Below are 18654 nucleotides of genomic sequence, written 5' to 3'. Positions count from 1 at the left end.
ATGAAAGCAACAGGGGAGAAAATCAACATGACCATCATAGGATTTACAACAATGAAAATCAAAGGAGAATTACAAAGGATGCCCTTGCAAATTTGGCAGAACTGTGAACTGATATATGGTCAGAAAAGTGTCTGGCAGTGACTTCTAAAACATGTGGAGTGATTACAGGAAACTACCTGGTACCCACATAGTGCCACAAGAAGAGATGAACTTATGAATTACAGGATATTGAATAATCATAAAGGTCTTGCTTCAGTAGTACAGAGATAAACTTTAATAAACTGTTGTGAAAAAACTAACACATTATAAACCAAGACAAGGAAAATTATATGTATATATATATATATATATATATATATATATGACTCTACTGTGTGAAACAATAGAATTCAAGAAATCAAATTAAGTAATGTACATACCAAGTAATAAAAGTAATGCAAAAGAATAGCATAATTAAGGTAATCTTTCAACAATACGTATTTTATTTGAAGAGTGCTGTTTATGAATAATTTGCTTTCCTTACAGATTTTGAATGAACAAAAACAACAGCAAGAAACAAAACAAAACAAAAACACTTGATAATAAAGGTGGATGCCAGTATCCCATCAATATTCCTATATAAACAGGAGGCTAAGATTGAAAGATCAAGGTTCACAGCCTTTTGCAGTAGCAATCCATGAAACATTTATGTTCACTTTTGCAGACAAAGGCAGAGTGAAACCTTGGCTCAAGTAGTATAGCTTCAGTCATGAGTGAAAAAAACAAGCAAGAGTTTGAGGTTTGGAGTCTAATCTCATTACTACACACACACACACACACACACACACACACACACACACACACACACACAGATTTGAGGCTTGGAGTTTCTCTTTACTACAGAGAATAGAGGGAGGGGGAAGGAGAGAGAGAAGGAAAGGAAGAGGGAGAGGGAGAGAGAGGCAGAGGGAGAGAAAGGGAATATTAAGCTTATAAAGTGAATCTATTCTATAAAAATATCATTTTCAAAATAATACATCTGTAAGAATACATGTGAGGATTTCTACAGTAGAGTCATGAGCCCTGGAAAGGGATAAGAGATCGAAAAGCCATCTCAAACAGCACTCAGAAGAATGAAAGCTATGCCCTGGAAGGGTCAAACAGTCAAGTGAAGACAGCCACATAATTTTTTGCCTTAAATTTATTTAAGTTAGAGCTGTTAGGACACTAAAAGATTAAGGCCTTGGAGATAATATTGTTGTCTGTGTTACGGTTGATATGATTATTGCTCCCTTCTGCACCCTAACAGTAAGGGAGTTACATACACAGTGACAACTATGTATACAAACAATACCTCATGTTAATGACTAGATTATGCCATAGTTTGTGCACATACCTGTAACCACTGACAAAAACCCTGTAATAAAATGAATATAAAGCATATTAAGAAGGATTTTGCGATCCAGAACAATGAGCCTTCTGATCCCCAGGTGTATTCTTTCCTATCCCTCTCTGTGATTTCTCAGTTCTTTGTCCAGGTATCCCATCATCTGTGCTGTTCTATTGTTGCAGTTAGTGACAGTACTGATATTCAGAACACCTCAAAACAAACTGTGGAAACACACTTTCCCAACTTTTCTTTTTCCAAAGAAGATCCTCAACAGTAATGATATGAACACCTCTAAACAAACTGTTGATACACTTTTTCCCAAAGAAGATACATAAAATTATATGAGCATCTGGAAAGACAATAAAGCAGTCATCCTGTGATACACTAGCAAGGAAGTACATTTCTGGAGTATTGTTACTTCTGCTAATATAAGAGATGGATAAGTGTCCCTTTTATACAATTGGTATGTGGTTTTGCATAAATTTTCACAAACATATATACATTGTGAAATAATATGATTTATTTCATAGGTCACAAACTGACTGGAGTGAATGACCCTAAAGTCTTATCTCAGTTGCCTGAATCAGACTTAGATTAATCTGAATTGGTTAATTATTAATATTTCTCCATGAAACTCAACAACATAGAATGAAGTTTGAGGGTCGGGTCATCCCATACCTCTAAGGTTTTTATGTGTATTAGAGTAATACACACCTACCCTGCTCACTGCTCACACTCATTGCACACAGAAGTGTTATAATGGTCTTCAGATCATAAATATGCTAGAGCCTAAAGTAAAATGAGATGAGCTGTACATTCTCAACGCAAGAGGGAGGATCACCCCTGCAATTTTTCTCAGTGGAGAATACTTCCTATACCTTTTACTGACTTAGCTTCGACTCTGTACACTACCATTATTAGGGAGAGTCACACTGAATATGCAGCAACAATACTGCAGCAACCTTAGCTGCCTTTGAATTGTACCTCCAATGTTGAGACCAAGGTCAATCCTGCAATTTAATCACATATTTAATGACATCTGATCATTTCAAGCCCTGGTTTAAAATCCAGCTATCAATGCTCTTACCAGTGTGAAAGGTCTCACTCATTTAGGTTTTTTGTTTATCTTCTTGTATTTCAGATACTGATTAGATGTTGGTTTTTGAGATCGAGCTTTTAGTTTGCATTTGATTTGTGGAGGTGATTCCAGGTGAACGGCATATATTGTAATGTAAATAATTTGATGTTTTGACATATGAATTTAATTTTGGCAATTGAGGAAGTGAATACACATCACTTACAAAAGTTTCTTTATATGTGTTAGTATTGCTTTATTGTGAACTTCCTTAAAAGCAGTCATAGTAGCACATATCCTTAATCCCATCTCTTCTGTCACTGAGACAAGGCTTGAAACGTCTAGATCATTTGTCACTTCATAGTGAGAACCTTTCTACAAAGAAGGGGGAGAGAATAGCAAAAAGAGCAAATTAACCTACCATCAGTTTTGTTATATATTCCTTACACTTTGTCATTAAGACCACCATAATAGTACTTTTTATTATTCCTTACAATGCTCTTTCCCTGTTCTGAGCTATCCTTTATGGGTCTAAAAGAAATTAGAAATATACTTCAGGAAAGTATTAAGCATATAATATGCAATGTTTGCCTAAATTGTCTTGTTATTGGAAAGACACTTGTATTTTTTTATTCTGGTAACAAAGATTATAAACTAAGTTACAATTGTATTCCAGATGGAACACAGACTAGAAACATGAAGGGCAGCACTAAAGAATGCTACTGGTACCACTAATATAGTAAATAAATTTAGGCAAACCTCCTTTAGAATAAAAGCCACAGGACAGCCCCAACATTACTTTCATTGTTTCATGTGAAGAATAGAATATTTTTTTTAGTAAAGACAAATTTTCACAGATATTACCATCAATTGGGTAAATATTTCTGAAGGCATTCAGAAAGGATGCTGTGACCATGGTGAGAGAAGCAGATTTATCTGGGACTTATTCAAAACACCATTCCAAGCACTGCACCTGCACTAGAGTAGTTTTAGTGCTCATGACAGTTCTGCAATTTAGGAAAGGAATTCAATATATCACTCAAAAAGACCTAGCCAACAAGGCCAAGCAAATTTCCCAAGTACCTAAGACTGACCATAATTCAAATCCAGTTTTCCACAAGGCATATCTGAGGCAATTTTGTAAATGTCACATTCATTACCTTTTAAGAACTATGGAGTAGATGAAGCCACATTATCTTCTTCATTATGGTTATAATGGCAACAAAATTGCTACAGAATATAAATATTTTTAAATGAAAAGGGTATGGGTAATGACTTGTATCAAATGATCTTTGTATCAAATAAAGATCGGTTTAATTTCTAGAGATATAGCTGAATGAACATCATACAGCTTTCAATGTTTGTGGAAGTAATTGGTGTAACAGTTTAAGGAGTAACAAATCCATGTCAACGACACCTATGCTTATGAACACAGGGTTTTATCATTAAGTACCTTGAATGCACATGGAATAGTTTGTTAGTGATATATAATCCAAAAGGAATATTTTTTTGTGAATAGGTACTTTGTTGTACTAAAAAAATCTATTCACTGTTCCAAAACATGTATTAATTTAATGGATAGTATTGTTATTACTATAATGTATGTATAATATATGTAATGTTATTATAATATATAAATGATATATGTATAGTATAATTACTGATATTCTATTACTACTATAAATTATATATGTATAAAATTTGTTTTATTATTATACTGTGAAGGATACAAGGAATGACTTTATTTAAATAAACATATTTGTATGTTTTAGGTGCATGTTATTTTTGTGCCAGTACTGAGGTTTGAACTATGGCCTGGTGTTTTCCTTGAGCCATTTTGCTCAGTGCTAGCAGTTTACAACTTGAACCCCAGGACAACTTCATACTTTTTTCTTGGCTAATTGTCTGTATGAGTCTCAGAGTTATTTTCTGTTTGGGCTAGCTTCAAACAGCTATCTTCAGATCTCTACCTACTAAGTAGCTGTGATTATCCGTGGCATGTTCTTAAGTCATTATTATTGAGTGTTCAATAATATTTTGATATTTCATTTCTAAACCAATTCAGAATAAACAACTACTTATTGGGTAAAACTTTATTTTGCAACAGAAACTGTAAGGACCCTTACTTTAAAATCAGTTTTCAAAGGTATTGCTAGTATAATTCTTTGTCTTACAAGCAGAAAAATTACATAAACATCCCTATCTTAACCGTCTCATTTTCAACAGTATACAAACTACAATATAAACATTCATCTTCCAGAAATCACACCTCTCTAATTACATATTCACCTTTGATTATCCTCCACATGATTATGAACATCCTCTAAGATAGGCTAAACTTATCCACTAGAGTCAGCCTACCACAGCAAACACATTGTAATACTTACTGAATAAATTTGCTTGTCCTCATCCTTATCAGATTTGCAGCTACTTCAGTAAAGAGTATTTTCTGCTGCTTTGCTTGTAGAAAACATCATCCTGTTCTATTTCCCAGCAAAGAAACTGTGGTTGGCAGGCTTGAGAACTGTTAGATTCAGAGGTTCTTTAGTTTTGAATTTTTCCTTTTCTTTCTTGGTAGGTAAGTTGGAATAAGAAAAAAAATTAAGCAGTGTAATTTAGTTTAAATGAAAAGACATTTATTTGAAAATGTATATGTCTGAGTCAAGCAGAAAAGTTCAGATAAGTTGATGTTAGGAAAATGAACCCTAAGATATGTATTCAAATGTTTTTTTTCTTTCAGGTGATTGTTTCTAACACATTTATAAGATTATTTCTTTCTTGCTTTGTATGTTCCTCCCTCACTGTATTTGAGGTTGGTATAATTTGTGGAGGGGAAGGGAAAAAACAAATCGTTTAAATAGGTATACAGGTGGATTCATTGCAACAATGAGATGTACAAGTAGTTATGTGGAAAAACGAACTTTACAACTTTGATGGGTGGGGAGACTAGGATTGGGGGAGGGGTGAGGGGAGGATGGGAAGGGATGGGAAAGGGAAACAAAGGAGGAGGCTACAATGCATGATTGGAAATGTACTTATTATCTTGCCCATGTAATTGTAACACCCTCTGTACAGTATTTTCACAATAAAAATGAAAAAGAAAGAAAAGAAAGAAAATACTACAAGTTGTTGTTATTTAAATTAATTTTTAATTCAAATAGAATAGGGTTGGGTTTAGTGGTGCTTGACTTACTATTTAGAAGGCTGAAAGTTGAGGATCATAGTTTCAAGACAGACAAGCTAAAATGGACCATGGTACTCACAGACAAGGTGAAATGGACTATGGTACCCTTACCTTCAACTAAGAACCAAAAAGCTAAAGGTGGATCTGTGGCTCAAATGGAAGAATGCCAACCTTGAGCAAAAAAGAAAAGCAAAAGGACCTGAAATTAAGTCCTAGCACTAGCACATAGATAATATATATATATACATATATATATACACACACTATATGTATATATGTATGTCAATATGTAAATTATATATGTATATGTATGTATATATAATTATATAATAAATTATTTGCAAGTGTCAACTATATACAAGCAAGCATTTAGTCTTGCTCTTAAAAACAGAATCATACACAATTATGAATCCCTGTGATTTATAGGAGCCAACATATATAGAAATGTAAATGACTAGATTAGGAAATTAATAGAATGATTTTTGTTATAGAATAGACTGTATGCACAAGATTAGGCAAATGATACTAAGTCTTTTTCCAAAACATTGAAAGAAAAAGCATTATAGTACAAGAAATCGCATTTAGATATGGACTATGCCACTCAGTAAACAGGTTGATCAGGAAAATATGATAGCTATATGCATATAAATATGCATATGTGTGTATAAACATGCACAGTGGAATTTTATTTATCCATTATAAAGAATGATAATGCATCATTTGCAAAGAAAGGAAAGAAATTGGGGGAAATCATGTTAAGTGAAAGATGGGAAGAAAGTCAAACCCAGGGAGATATGTTTTCTGTTATATAGGAAGGTAGACATGATCAGGATCAATACAATATGCACACTTTGGGGTGGAATCCAAGTATACACCTAGTTATGAACTGAAATATGGTTGGTTCAGAGAAGCATTTAAATAATGTAATTCCTTAGACTAGCTAACTAACCTTCCAACAAAATAAACACCAGGAATCAAGTACTCAGAGGTAGGACTGGGATCAAGGTAGGGAGAAATAGATATATGAAGCAATAAAGTGGGGATAAATGCAATGATCTAACTTAATGCGTATCCCATAAAATGAAGAAATTGAGGAAAAGTTGGTAGTGAGAGCATTGGGGAAAATTATGAAAGAGGTGACATTGATCAAGATCCAGTGTACTCATGTACTCATGTATTGAATGTCAACTCCTATGTACATGTTGAAATCAAAATAAACTTTAAAAGCCCAATATTCGGTATGCTTATGGAAATATTACAGTGATGGTGGTTCTCTGAATAACTAACCAAGAACGAAGAGTTCAAGAAAGTAAGTAGCAGAAAGGAAATCATGTTCAGCTGGGGAAGAAGTTTAAGATGGGGCAGATTAATGAAAACAGGAATGGATAGCAAATACAATCATAATATTAATGATACATATGTAAAAATGGAACCAGGTAACTTGGAGGATGGGTAGTGTTGGGAAAGATGGGGTAGATCAATGTAACACTAATCAAGGTGCATTATACTAATAAACTCATTGAATTGAAACCTCTTTGCAAAACAACTTTATGATAAATACAAATGAATGAAAACAAACACAAGAATTGAATTTGTATTCCATTTCTTATAGCACAAGTAATATATAGTAAGCTATAATTTGGACAAAATACAAAATTAATAAACTACATGACAAAATAGGAAACTGGAAATATGGGTAATATTGCCTTTGGAAATATACATGCCTTATACATTTCAAAAATATCAATATTCTGATTACTTCGATTTTCTTTTGAAAATAAAGTGATCTATAAACTTTGACACACGATTATCATAATGTTTAATGATACATAATTTAGCTAGATTTCCTAAGAAAACCATTTTTATTTATCTTATATTATAAAATATAAGGAACTGTTATGACACCACTATACTGTAACACAGATACTGAAGGTTCGCTCTTAAATCGCTCCACAGGAGACTGTTACATATAAGCTGCTACAAGTTGCAAAATCCCAAATATAAGTTAAATTACTTAGAAGGAAATGGTAGGAGGACAATTATTATCGTTCACAATCAATATCAGCCTTGGACATCCTGAAAGAGAGTAAGTCAGAGACAAATGTGTTTGTTTCACCAGGCCTCTACTTCCAAACTAGAAGTGTTGGAAAGACCCATCATGGCAACCTACTACTACCTACTACTAAAAGCCAGACCACTAGATAGTCAGATCCTCTAAGACTCCTACATGGAAGACTATCTCTGACACGCATGCTCTTCTTTTCACCAAAGAAACAGTGCATTTAGTAATTTATGTTTTTTGAATTTAGATAATGAATGAACATTTTTCATACAAATCAAGTTTGAAATACCTTTGATATATTTTCCCATGCTTAAAACTAGCAATACAATAAATAATAGTAGCCACAACTTGGAACTTTTCTGCATCAATGGAAAAACAATCTTGAAAAAATGGATTCTGGGAAGAACCGATTAAATCCAGGGATGCATCTATTTTACACACAATTGTTCAAGTGGAAGGAAGGCCAACATAGTTTCATTAAAGTAAGAATTAGTCAAAGGTCTGCACATCCACACTTAAAAAATATTATATTTGTTTTAAACTTGCTGATTGTACTCTAGGTAGACTTTGTAGACTTGGTTATTGTTGACAGACAAAATCTACTTGAGTAAGACATAGGAACCTTAAGCAAGACTTCCTGATAAAGCACATGGTGAGTTAGAAGAGGAAACCATAGTCAAAAAATGAAACTTACTTTTTGTTGGTCACAGCACATGAACTCAGGGACTGAGTACTGTCCTTCAGCTCTTTGGTTCAAAGCTAGCCCTCTCCAACTTTGGTACAGAGTACCACTTCTGATTTTTTGTTGGGTAACTAGAGAGAAATCTCATAGACCTTCTTCTCAGGCTAGCTTAGAACCCCCATCCTCAGATCTCCGTCTCCTGCATATGTAGGATTGTAGTTATAAGCCATCAGTATCCACCACCCCCAAACGGAAACGTTTGAGATTCTAATAAGTTCAATTTTCAGTGGAAACCTCAAAAAGTATGGCAAGGAAAGACCTCCTAGAATTGTTCTTGCTACTAAAGAATTGAAGCTACAGAGTGAGCAACCAGGAAGTTGTCTGTTAGTATAGATGCAAGTCTAGAAGGGTGCTATTAATTTCAGTTATTTTTTTCAATATGATGATCTTCAGTACAAACCTGAACTTGTCACAATGCATCTACCTCTTGGCATGAGCTGAGCCTGGACCTATTCTACCTCAAATGCAAGAGATGCAAAAGAATAGCTCACAGTTTTGGAATGAGTTTCATCAATGTACACCAAATATGCATATACTTCAGTCGAGTTGACCATGCAGATGAATCTGTTTTTCTAACCTTCTTCCATCTTCTATCATTCAACAGCTTTTGATGAATCTCATTTTGTACCTCTTTATTCAACTTCTCAAGATAATTTCTTATTAAGCTTCTAAAATTGTCTTTTCCCCCAATTGTTGCCTTCTTAACATTGCCTCAAATTATAAACTATATATGATTGTCCTGTATGTGTTCACTGATATATTTAAATTTTGGTCTACCATCCACATATTATAGGATATCTTTAACCTGCTATAACTGCTCTGAAAATCATTATGGAGGTTCCTCACCAAAGCAAAAACACAATGCCATAAAACCAAGTGAAATTAGGATTGTGTATATCCAAAAATATTTTTGAAATGAAATAGTAGAAGCATTCACTTCTCTTATATCCCAGTATATGTTTATAGCTATGAATATTACATTTTCTTTATTCCCTCTTTCTGGTACACCTAGGTGGACTGCAGAGATTGATTGTTATGAATGCTCCTGCCATGAACATGGATATTCATGTTGAATCATATTCCTTCAATATGTATCCAAGTTGTTGTAAAGGTCATTAAAATATGTGTCTTTTTTGGCATTGTGTAAACTTCCATTCTGAGCTGCTTATGGGTTGCACTAGTTTATAATGCCACACAACTGAATATTCCTGATTTATTTCAACCTCTCCAGCATTTGTTTTTACTTGTTTGAGTTGTGATAAGTATTCTGATGTGTAATATGGAATCTCAGTGACTTTTTGATACATATTTCCTTTGTGGATAAGAATTTCAAATATTTCATTTATTTATTAAACATTTACATTTGTAATACATTCCTAATCAGTGACTTTCTTTTTTTTTGTTATTTGATCAATTTTTAAGTTTTAGAATTTGTGATTTTTTTTCCCATTCCAACTATTCACCTTAGTAAAAAAAAAATTATCACTACAGTGCACAATTTACTAAAATCAAGCGATTGTACATTTATAACACTGTTTTTGGTTTTTTTTTTTTTACAACCAGGCAATTATTTCAATAAAGACGCCCAACTTCTTTCACTAGAAAGATAGATTGAAAGGATAGTATCTCATATTAGCCCTAAGCTAATCTCAGAATTACCAGTCACAGGGAAGGCCCCAAGAGTTGGGCTAAGTAAAATGCACTTACACAGTAAAAACAGCATTTCAAGTGATCAAAGGGCTTCATAAATTTTTTAAAAGGCACCACCTTCAACAAGCAAATGGTGCAGTTCACAAGCAGACCATAGGAATCTGAACATCAAGAAGATCAAAGGATAAAAGTATACAGAAGGGGGGCTGAGAAGGTGGCTCAGTGGTAGAGCGCTTGCCTTGCATGCCTGAGGCCCTGGGTTCGATTCCTCAGCACCACATAAGAAAAAAGAAAAAAGCCGGAAGTGGCGCTGTGGCTCAAGTGGTAGAGCACTAGCCTTGAGCTGAAGAGCTGTGGGACAGTGCCCAGGCCCAGAGTTCAGGCCCCACAACCGGACCCAAAAAAAAATTTATAAAGAAAGACAACTTTAGAACGTTGACTCAGAATTGGGGGGGGGGACAACCACTAGATACCAAAACTCAATGCTGAAGTGAAGAAGTGTTTTACCCCAAACCTCAGCTGTGTTTGATTCTCTCACATCACACAGACATAGACACACACAGACACACACACACACAGACACACACACACACACACACACACACACACACACACCCCTCATGTACACAAAGAACCCTAGGGGCAGTTGTTTCTGGGACAGTGAAACTTTTCTATTCTTCCTTTTAGATAATCAAATGTGATGTTGTGGTTGGCTTCACAGCCACCCCACACCTGAGCAGGAGGGAAAGGATTCCTGAGACTGCAGGATGGCCTTGTGTACCCCTGGCTTCCTGTGTAAGATTGTAGTTCGTGGACCCCTAGGCCAAGCTGAACAGCGGGTACAGTTTGGCTGGAGGATGGCACCCCAGAGCTCTGCATGCATGCATGGGAAGCCCTGTGAGCATGTCTGGGATGGCCTTTCAGCAGTGTGGAGAAGTTGACACCTGTAGTTGGACATGGCAGCAGGCAGGAGAATAGCAGGAATCCTAAAGACAGGAGAGGCACAGGAGTGAATGCGCTTTTCCATGGAGAAACCTAGACTACACGAATGAAGTTCCCAGCCCACACAAGACGGCCACCGCTCAGGTCCCCAGATGCCCTATCTGGTCTTGTCCACAAAGCCTGGTCCTGATCTAGAGCTGGAACCTCCCCGGTTGTCCTGGGCTCAGTGCCGCAGGAGCAGTGAACTCCAGATGTGCTTCCTACGCCCAGTCATTGCAACTCAATGATTATAGTCACAATTCTTCTTTCCCTGGTATCCTAGTTTCTGCTACTCTGTTCTACTACCCATAATTCATAGTACCATGGCTCCAGCCACCTGATTCCCTGACACCCCTGACACTGATACTCCATTCCCTAAGTAAAAAAGGGCAGAGTGGGCACAGCCAGTCGACTTTGGTACTCCTGGCATCTTTCAGGCACATTGGGACCAATTATTCCTCAGGTATTTAACATGAGCTACTAACTGCAGGTGGAAAGGGAAAAAAGTTATACGGAGGTGACTAAAATGTAGAGTCATCAACATATCATCGGTTGCTAGGAAAAGAAGGCCTTAAGGTAAAAGTTAATGAGAAGAGAAAATTTTACAAAGAATATTGGGGATGATGAAATAGGTTTAGCTTAGTCTCATACTAGTGATCTGATTTATTTTATGACACAGATATGTAACTTTTGCATTTTAAAAATTGATGAAGATGCATATATGTGGTACTTATATTAATTTATGGAATAGTTGCATATAATTAATGCTATTCAATATTTTATGTTCTATGATAGTTAACTCATGAGTCTACCATTGTCAATATGAATTGAGCTATTAACAAATGGAATTTCACTGTCAAATACTACAAGGAGATTACTGGTGCTAGTACCAAAATGAAAGCTAGTAAAACTGAATAAAGCTACAAGTTTGAAAGGAGGGGGTAGTGTTAAGGACTTCTTCACCATGGAATCTGGGAAGACTAGAATGTGTTTTCTTGAAATACTTGTTTTTTTAACCTTGTTAGAAATCAGAACATTATTATTTATTCTTGCTTTTTGGGACCTTTTTAGTGAATGGTTTACAAAAAATTATCAACATGACTTTGAAAATTCACTGATGTGAATTATCAGATGAACATTATATGCAAAGCTTCCCTGAGATGCAGGCAAGCTGGATTCCTTTTCTATTAAATTAATGAAATAAGCTTAGTTTTGAATGGATGGACAGTCCATGACATTTGTTCCCAAACAAGAAAAGATACAGGAGAAAATAAAAGAGAAAGGAGACCCAAGCCTCCTGAAATTAGCGGAAATATATAGAAATATAATTTTAAAAATCATGGTTCAAAGTAAACCATGGCAGGAAAATCTGTGAGACTCTTATCTCCAATTAACCACCAGAAAGGAGGAAGTGTTGCTGTGGCTCAAGTGGTAGATGCTTCTGCTTGATCTGAGGAGTTCAGCAACATGTTAACACTCAGGCACAGAGTTCAAGCCCCACAAATGACAAAAAGGAATTTTAAAAAATTAAAGCATCAAACAACCTGAAGATGTTGTCCAGAGTAAAGAGTGTGGCCTTATGCATTTACATGACTTAGTCACTTGCAACCTAATTTATCAGGTGAGGGTTGGTGATTTGTGTGAGTGCCAAAACCTGCAAAACTATTTTGCACTTTACCAAGGAAGGAGGGATTGGAGGAAGGGGAAAGGTGTTTGGCGGTCATTCCTTTTGGTTCAGTGGTTGTTTTCTGGAGTCAAATTCAGAGAAATTTCCCTGCTAATCCTACTTGCATGGGGAACTAAGGAGCTATGCCCTGGAAGTGGACTTTGTCCTGTCCTTCGCCTGGTTCCAACTCCCACTGGGTAATCAAAGTCCCTCTTCAGGACCAAGATGCCTTGAAGACAACTTATCCACCGGGCAGATGGACCTAACCACAGCCAGAAAGGCAAAATGTGCCATGTCAAGGGCAGCACATGAGATCAACACATGAGACCAGAGATTTTTTGTCATTCTCATTTTGTATTACCACTTTGATTCTACAAAATAATATGTTGATTTTAACACCTCTCACCTCTCCCCCCGCATTGGTAAAGCTCACAAAACTCCTTCTTTTGGCTCCCAGGACACTTAACTCTTAGGTTTGTCCAATCGTTTCCATGATAGAGAATGACTTAATTGTATTTTGAACACATAAAGCATGCATATAAAACTAGCACATTTTGATCTTAGGAGAAAATAGCCTGTTCCCCTCACAAATTTATTGACTGTTAGGCAGTTTTAGAGGGGAATCTGTTTTCCTTTTTAGATAAAAGGCTTGTAGGAAACTATGTTCATAATCTGGCTGCTCCTCCCCACACACCTAAAATACAAATTTCACAAGAATTTACAAGAAAGAATACAAAAACCAAACACTGGGAATGCTCAGAAACAGAATGTTTTCAAAACCCAGAATATAACTTTGTTGTCTGAGGGAGGGGCTCTCTTTATATCAATTAACCAACACAAAAGAGGAGCCATTAGTACCTGACATGAGTGTCAATGGTTGCTATTCCAAGGACAAGGAGCTGGACAGACTGATCCGGTGGGAGGTTGCAGGGAAGAAATCTTCCACAGTGACTTGGGTACAAAAGTTGGAGTTACCACCTCTGTGCCTGTCTTTCTTCTTGCAGCACAACAGAGTTTTCCCCTGCTCCAAGAAGGCTATCTATGTACAAGCAGATCTAGAGAAAGGCTTTGGTTCAGTAGGCCCCATCATGCAATGCATGATGACCCTTCCCAAGGAAGGGTCATTCAAGCCCTGGGCCTACAGGCCAGTGCTAGAGTACTTCAGTGGGCACCGTGCCATGTACGCCTATGCCCAGGTAGAGCTTCCAGTGACTGCAGCTGGCTCTGTGCTGTGGCACCATCCTAGCCCGCCAGCATGTCTTCTTCTCCCACAGTCCCCTGGTATTGCCGAAGGTGGGCGAGCTGCAGTGAGGCTTCTACTTCACCAGAGGCCCCAGCATGCCTAGTGCGCATGAAGAGGCTGCCATCTAAACTACTAATTTTATGGAGCAGTTGTAAATAAGGTTATACACATTAGTGTATGCACAATGTTATATCCTGAGTCTGTAGTTTCCAAAGGACATTGAACTCTATACTAGCAAAAATAGGTTTTATTGTTTGTATTTATAAGGCCATAATGGCAAACTGAAATAAAAGTACAATAAAGTTGTTATCCAAAAACACAGTATTAAATATCAGAATTTGAAAAAAGTTGCATGTAAGTAGTGCAAATGTAGTTATACTAGAATGATAAAATACACACAAACTATATTACTTTAGTTACATTCAAAAATAAAAAATAAGGAATTACAGAAAGAATACCAACTGTATATAAAATATTAACATGGTTTTAAAGGTTGAAATAATATAGTTAATATATATTGCTGTAATAAAACATAATATTTCTATGTTCTGGTTCTGTTTATATCACTGAAGGAAAATATTAGAAAATAGAAAGTATATGTGGCACATGTTGCTTCCGGTCCCAAGAAGGGGAGTGGAACTTCTGAATGTGTGTCCTGGGAAGGTCCCCATGACCAGCCCACGAAGACCCATCAGAGGTCCATGTGGTGACCTTGCAGGGGCTCCAGGGTACCACAAGGATACTGCATTGTATCTCTAAAGCCTTCACCTTTGTACTACACTGAGATTTAGGGAGTAAGAGGGTAATGGGGCTTAGAAAAAGAGTTGTGATATTCTAAGAGAATATGTAAAACACCAGTCCACAAATCCACATTTTCAGTAAGGTACCTTTCTACCTGAATATAGGAAAAATACAGTGAACCAAAGAAAGTGGGCCCTAGAACTAAGCAAAAGTTACTAACCAGATATGACTGAGGCAAGCAAATTTAACCTAACACATAAATATGCAAAATCTGCACTGTTTATACGAATACACTTGGAAACAAAATGCAATAGAAGATAGATACCTTGTATTAATACTTACTCAGCTAGGCCACGGTGGCTCGTAACTACAGTCCTATATAGGAAAATTGAGCTTTTGTGAATAACAAGTATACAAGATTCCATTTCATAAATAACCAGGAAAAGATTAGCTGGACCGGCACTGGTGATACATACCCGTAATCCTACTTACTCAGGAGGCTGAGATCTGAGGATCGTGGTTCAAAGCCAGCCCAGGGAGGAACGTATGTTAGACTCATCTCCAAATAACCAGTAAAAAAACCGGAAGTGGCACTGTGGCTCAAGTGGTAGAGCACTCGCCTTGACTTGAAGAGCTCAGGAACAGCGCCTAGGCCCAGAGGTCAAGCCCCATGACCAACAAAAAAAGCTAGGTTGGAAGCACGACTTAAGTGGTAGAGTGACAAGCAAGCAAGCTGAATCCTTGAGTTCAAACCCTGGTACAAGCTAACAAGGAAGGAAACATATTCCCAACATTTTCTTTTCATGAAGGGAAGGAATGAGGTGGTTGTTCCATCAATCTTATCTAGGGAAATAATCAGTGATCCTTCTGGCAATCCCCAAGATGACAGAACCGATATCTTCTCTTTTTAAGAGAAGTTCTCTCTCTCTCTCTCTCTCTCTCTCTCTCTCTCTCTCTCTCTCTCTCTCTCTCTCTCTCTCTCTGTGTGTCCATTGTGGGCTTGAATTCAGAGGCTGGGAGCTGACCCTGAGTATTTTTGCTCAAACTAGTGCTCTACCAATTTGAACCAAATTGCCACTTTCAGTTCTGGTGCTTACTTCAAGATAAGCATCTCATGGACTTTTCCTGCCTGGGCTTGTCTTTGAATCTCAATCCTCAGATCTCAGCCTCCTGAGGAGCTAGGATTATAGGCCTGAGCAACCTGTGCCCAGCTAAGGGAAGTCCCTAACAGGATGATCATCTGAATGCCAATGAATGATTCCTACCATTCTCTGTCTGATGTACTGTTAGACTCAAATTTTGTCTGAGTACTTACTAATAAGTTGTTTAACCCCTGTGCTTCCATGTAAGAAAGTTAACAGTTAACTTCTCAGAGCAATCCAGAGTTCAGTGAATTAATACACAGAAGTTCTATAAAGAGAAGATGTTGGCACACAGTAATACTTAGGTTATTCCTAGGCTTCTACTTTGTGGAAACAACTGAGGAGGCTCAGAGGCTTGTAATGAAAATAATTTGCTAAATCCTGGAGATGTGGAGTACAAGGAATATATGGGATCAGGGGAGGTGGCCAGAATTATACTGAAGGAAGGACTCAGAGATAATTCTGGAGATATACCTGACAGTTTAAGGCACAGGATACATAAGATCCCACAAACGGGCTCTAGAAGAAGAGAAGCTGAAAGAGATGTCATTTTAAAAGACCTACAAGGCAAGGATGAGCCTTTAAAGGAGATGTTGAGACACAGAAGGAAAATCAGTACTGTGATATCAGAAGCCAGTTAGAGGACATGTTTAAGAAATCAATAAAGTCCAATGATTCTGAGAACCAAGAAGACTCAGGTTGAAACATCCATTACATCAGGAGACATGGTGACAGCTTCCAGAACACAAAGAGGGCAAGAGTGAAGTGAGGAATGAAGATGGGGTATGTAAATGAAGAAAGAATGCACACAACTCAGAAAGAGGGAATCATGAGAGAATGGAGGCTCAAGAGAAGGGTCAGCAGATTTCTGAGTGCCAAGCACCAGTGGCTCACACCTATAAGCCTAGCTACTCAGGAGGCTGAGATTTGAGAACCACAGTTCGAAACCAGCCTGGGTACACAAATCCTTCAGACTCTTATCTCCAATTAACCAGCAAAAATAGCAAAACTGGAGGCATGGCTCTAGCAGTCATGAGCAAAAATCCAAGTGACAACACGAATCTCTGAGTTCAAGTCCCAGAACCAGCATGAGAATGACTGTGTTTAAACTGTTGATTCCAAGACCAGAGCTGGGAGAAATGAGATGAATACAGAAGGGAAAAACCTGACATATGAAGCTTCTATGAAGTAGAGAGAGAAGACCAAAAGCTCTAAGAGCTGTGAGAAGATGGGCTTTTACCAGGAAGGCAGGAACTTAGGAGATGAGTGGCTATAGACAGGTTTGTACCTTTGACAGGGAAAAAACTGTGAAGTTCCCATCTGATGACTCCCACCTTGTTTATGACACAAAGCTGCACAGGGAGAATGAAAGAGGAGGTGTGGGGCGAAAGGGAAAGGGTAGTGTCAGAGTTCTGAGTAGATAAGAAGGACTAAGCTGTAAGGTGGTAAAAGTGAAACCCTGAAACAGATTGCTATGTGGAACTGAGGACTCATTTTAGAATACTGGGGGTCAAGCCTTGCAGAGATTTCAAATGATTACAGTGCCTGCCTGTGGGTACAGGCACGTAGGACAACTGTGAGAAGTCATCCTGCTGGGGTTTGGCTAAGCGAGATCCCATACGAACTCCAAAGGAAAAGTGGACTTAAGGTATAAACCTGCTAGATACGGACCAGGCACCTAAGCAACAAGAAGTAAAGAGAGAAAAGAGGGACTTGGTGATAATAACAGGAACAGAAAAAAATGAGTTGAACAGCTACTGATGGAAAGAGGTGGGTGAAGAACAGAATATTTGAATTTAACCCATTAATTTCATTAAAACCCATTAGAAGTAGACACAAGTGGGTCATGCTTCATGTTAGCTCTTCAGAAGACAGATACAGAGGATTGCGGTTTGAAGCTGGCCCAGGCAAAAAGTCTACTAGACTCCATCTCCAAAATAACCACCAGAAACCAGGAGGTACAGCACTAGCTGTCAGCAAGCTGAGCAAGAGCTCAAGGCTCCAGTTCAAATCCCAGTACCTAAAAAAATCACTCATTAGCAATTGTGTAGATTTTAAGTCAAAGCCCAGCAAAATAAGAACCAGGAAATGGGTGCTAGTAAGAAGGGAAGGGGGAGGGGAGGAGAAGGAAGGGGTTGATGAAGGGGGAAGGTTGGAGAATGCAGGCAAGAATCCAAGCCACAGAATTGAGACATAATAAGGGAAAGGGTGTGTCAAAAGGGTGTGTGTGAAGATGTGACACAAATCAAGATGCAGAGTACACAAAAACAGCTTTGGTAAATTGCAAAACTTTCCATACATAACCTAGAATTAAGATAAGTAAAGGAAGGGGTGGCTTGGAGAATTGGGGGAGAATGCTGATCAAGACGCATTGTATTCATCAACTGCTTTGTACAACTACCTAAAGATAACAAAAATATTTTTTAAAAGGAAACTGAGAATGACTATGGTCATAATGCAAGACACAATGTTATCTACTGTTAAGACAGAAAAAAATGGGAATGCAAGTTTTAGAACCCAAATAAGATGATTATGCTAAAAAAATTACTCATTAGATAGCTTGACCTGGATTGCTCCTTATTAATACATTAAGATGTATGAAAAGATTACAACCTAATGAGGAAAATATGTGAAACACCCTACTTAGTTGGAGACTCTTCATCCAGGACACACAGGGTCTCCTCCACTGAGTCCTCTTCCTTCAAGGCCATTAACTCCACGCCATTGAAAAACAGCAAAAGCCTCTGCAGTCATATGAATGCGTTTACACTAATGCTTTTACAACCATAAGATTGCAAA

General features: G+C 37.4%; 1 long non-coding RNA gene across 2 annotated transcripts in view; it reads right to left on the bottom strand.

Moving 5' to 3' along the window:
• Nucleotides 1-1381: 1381 nt before the first annotated feature.
• Nucleotides 1382-18654, bottom strand: part of LOC138822940 (uncharacterized) — a 41249-nt gene continuing 23976 nt past the window's right edge. The window contains exons 2-3 of one of the 2 annotated variants that reach the window (XR_011370690.1): nt 4832-5014; nt 1382-2819 (exon numbers count right to left, since the gene is read on the bottom strand). This is a non-coding gene — a long non-coding RNA (uncharacterized lncRNA). The remainder of the gene's footprint in view (nt 2820-4831; nt 5015-18654) is intronic. The other variant, XR_011370691.1, reaches the window with a different exon arrangement.

This window comes from Dipodomys merriami, unplaced genomic scaffold (genome assembly GCF_024711535.1).
Source record: "Dipodomys merriami isolate MVZ:Mamm:240054 unplaced genomic scaffold, mDipMer1.0.p SCAF_1187, whole genome shotgun sequence".
NCBI lineage: Eukaryota > Metazoa > Chordata > Mammalia > Rodentia > Heteromyidae > Dipodomys > Dipodomys merriami.
Note: the sequence above shows the minus strand (reverse complement) of the source record. Positions and strands in the feature narration are given on the sequence as shown.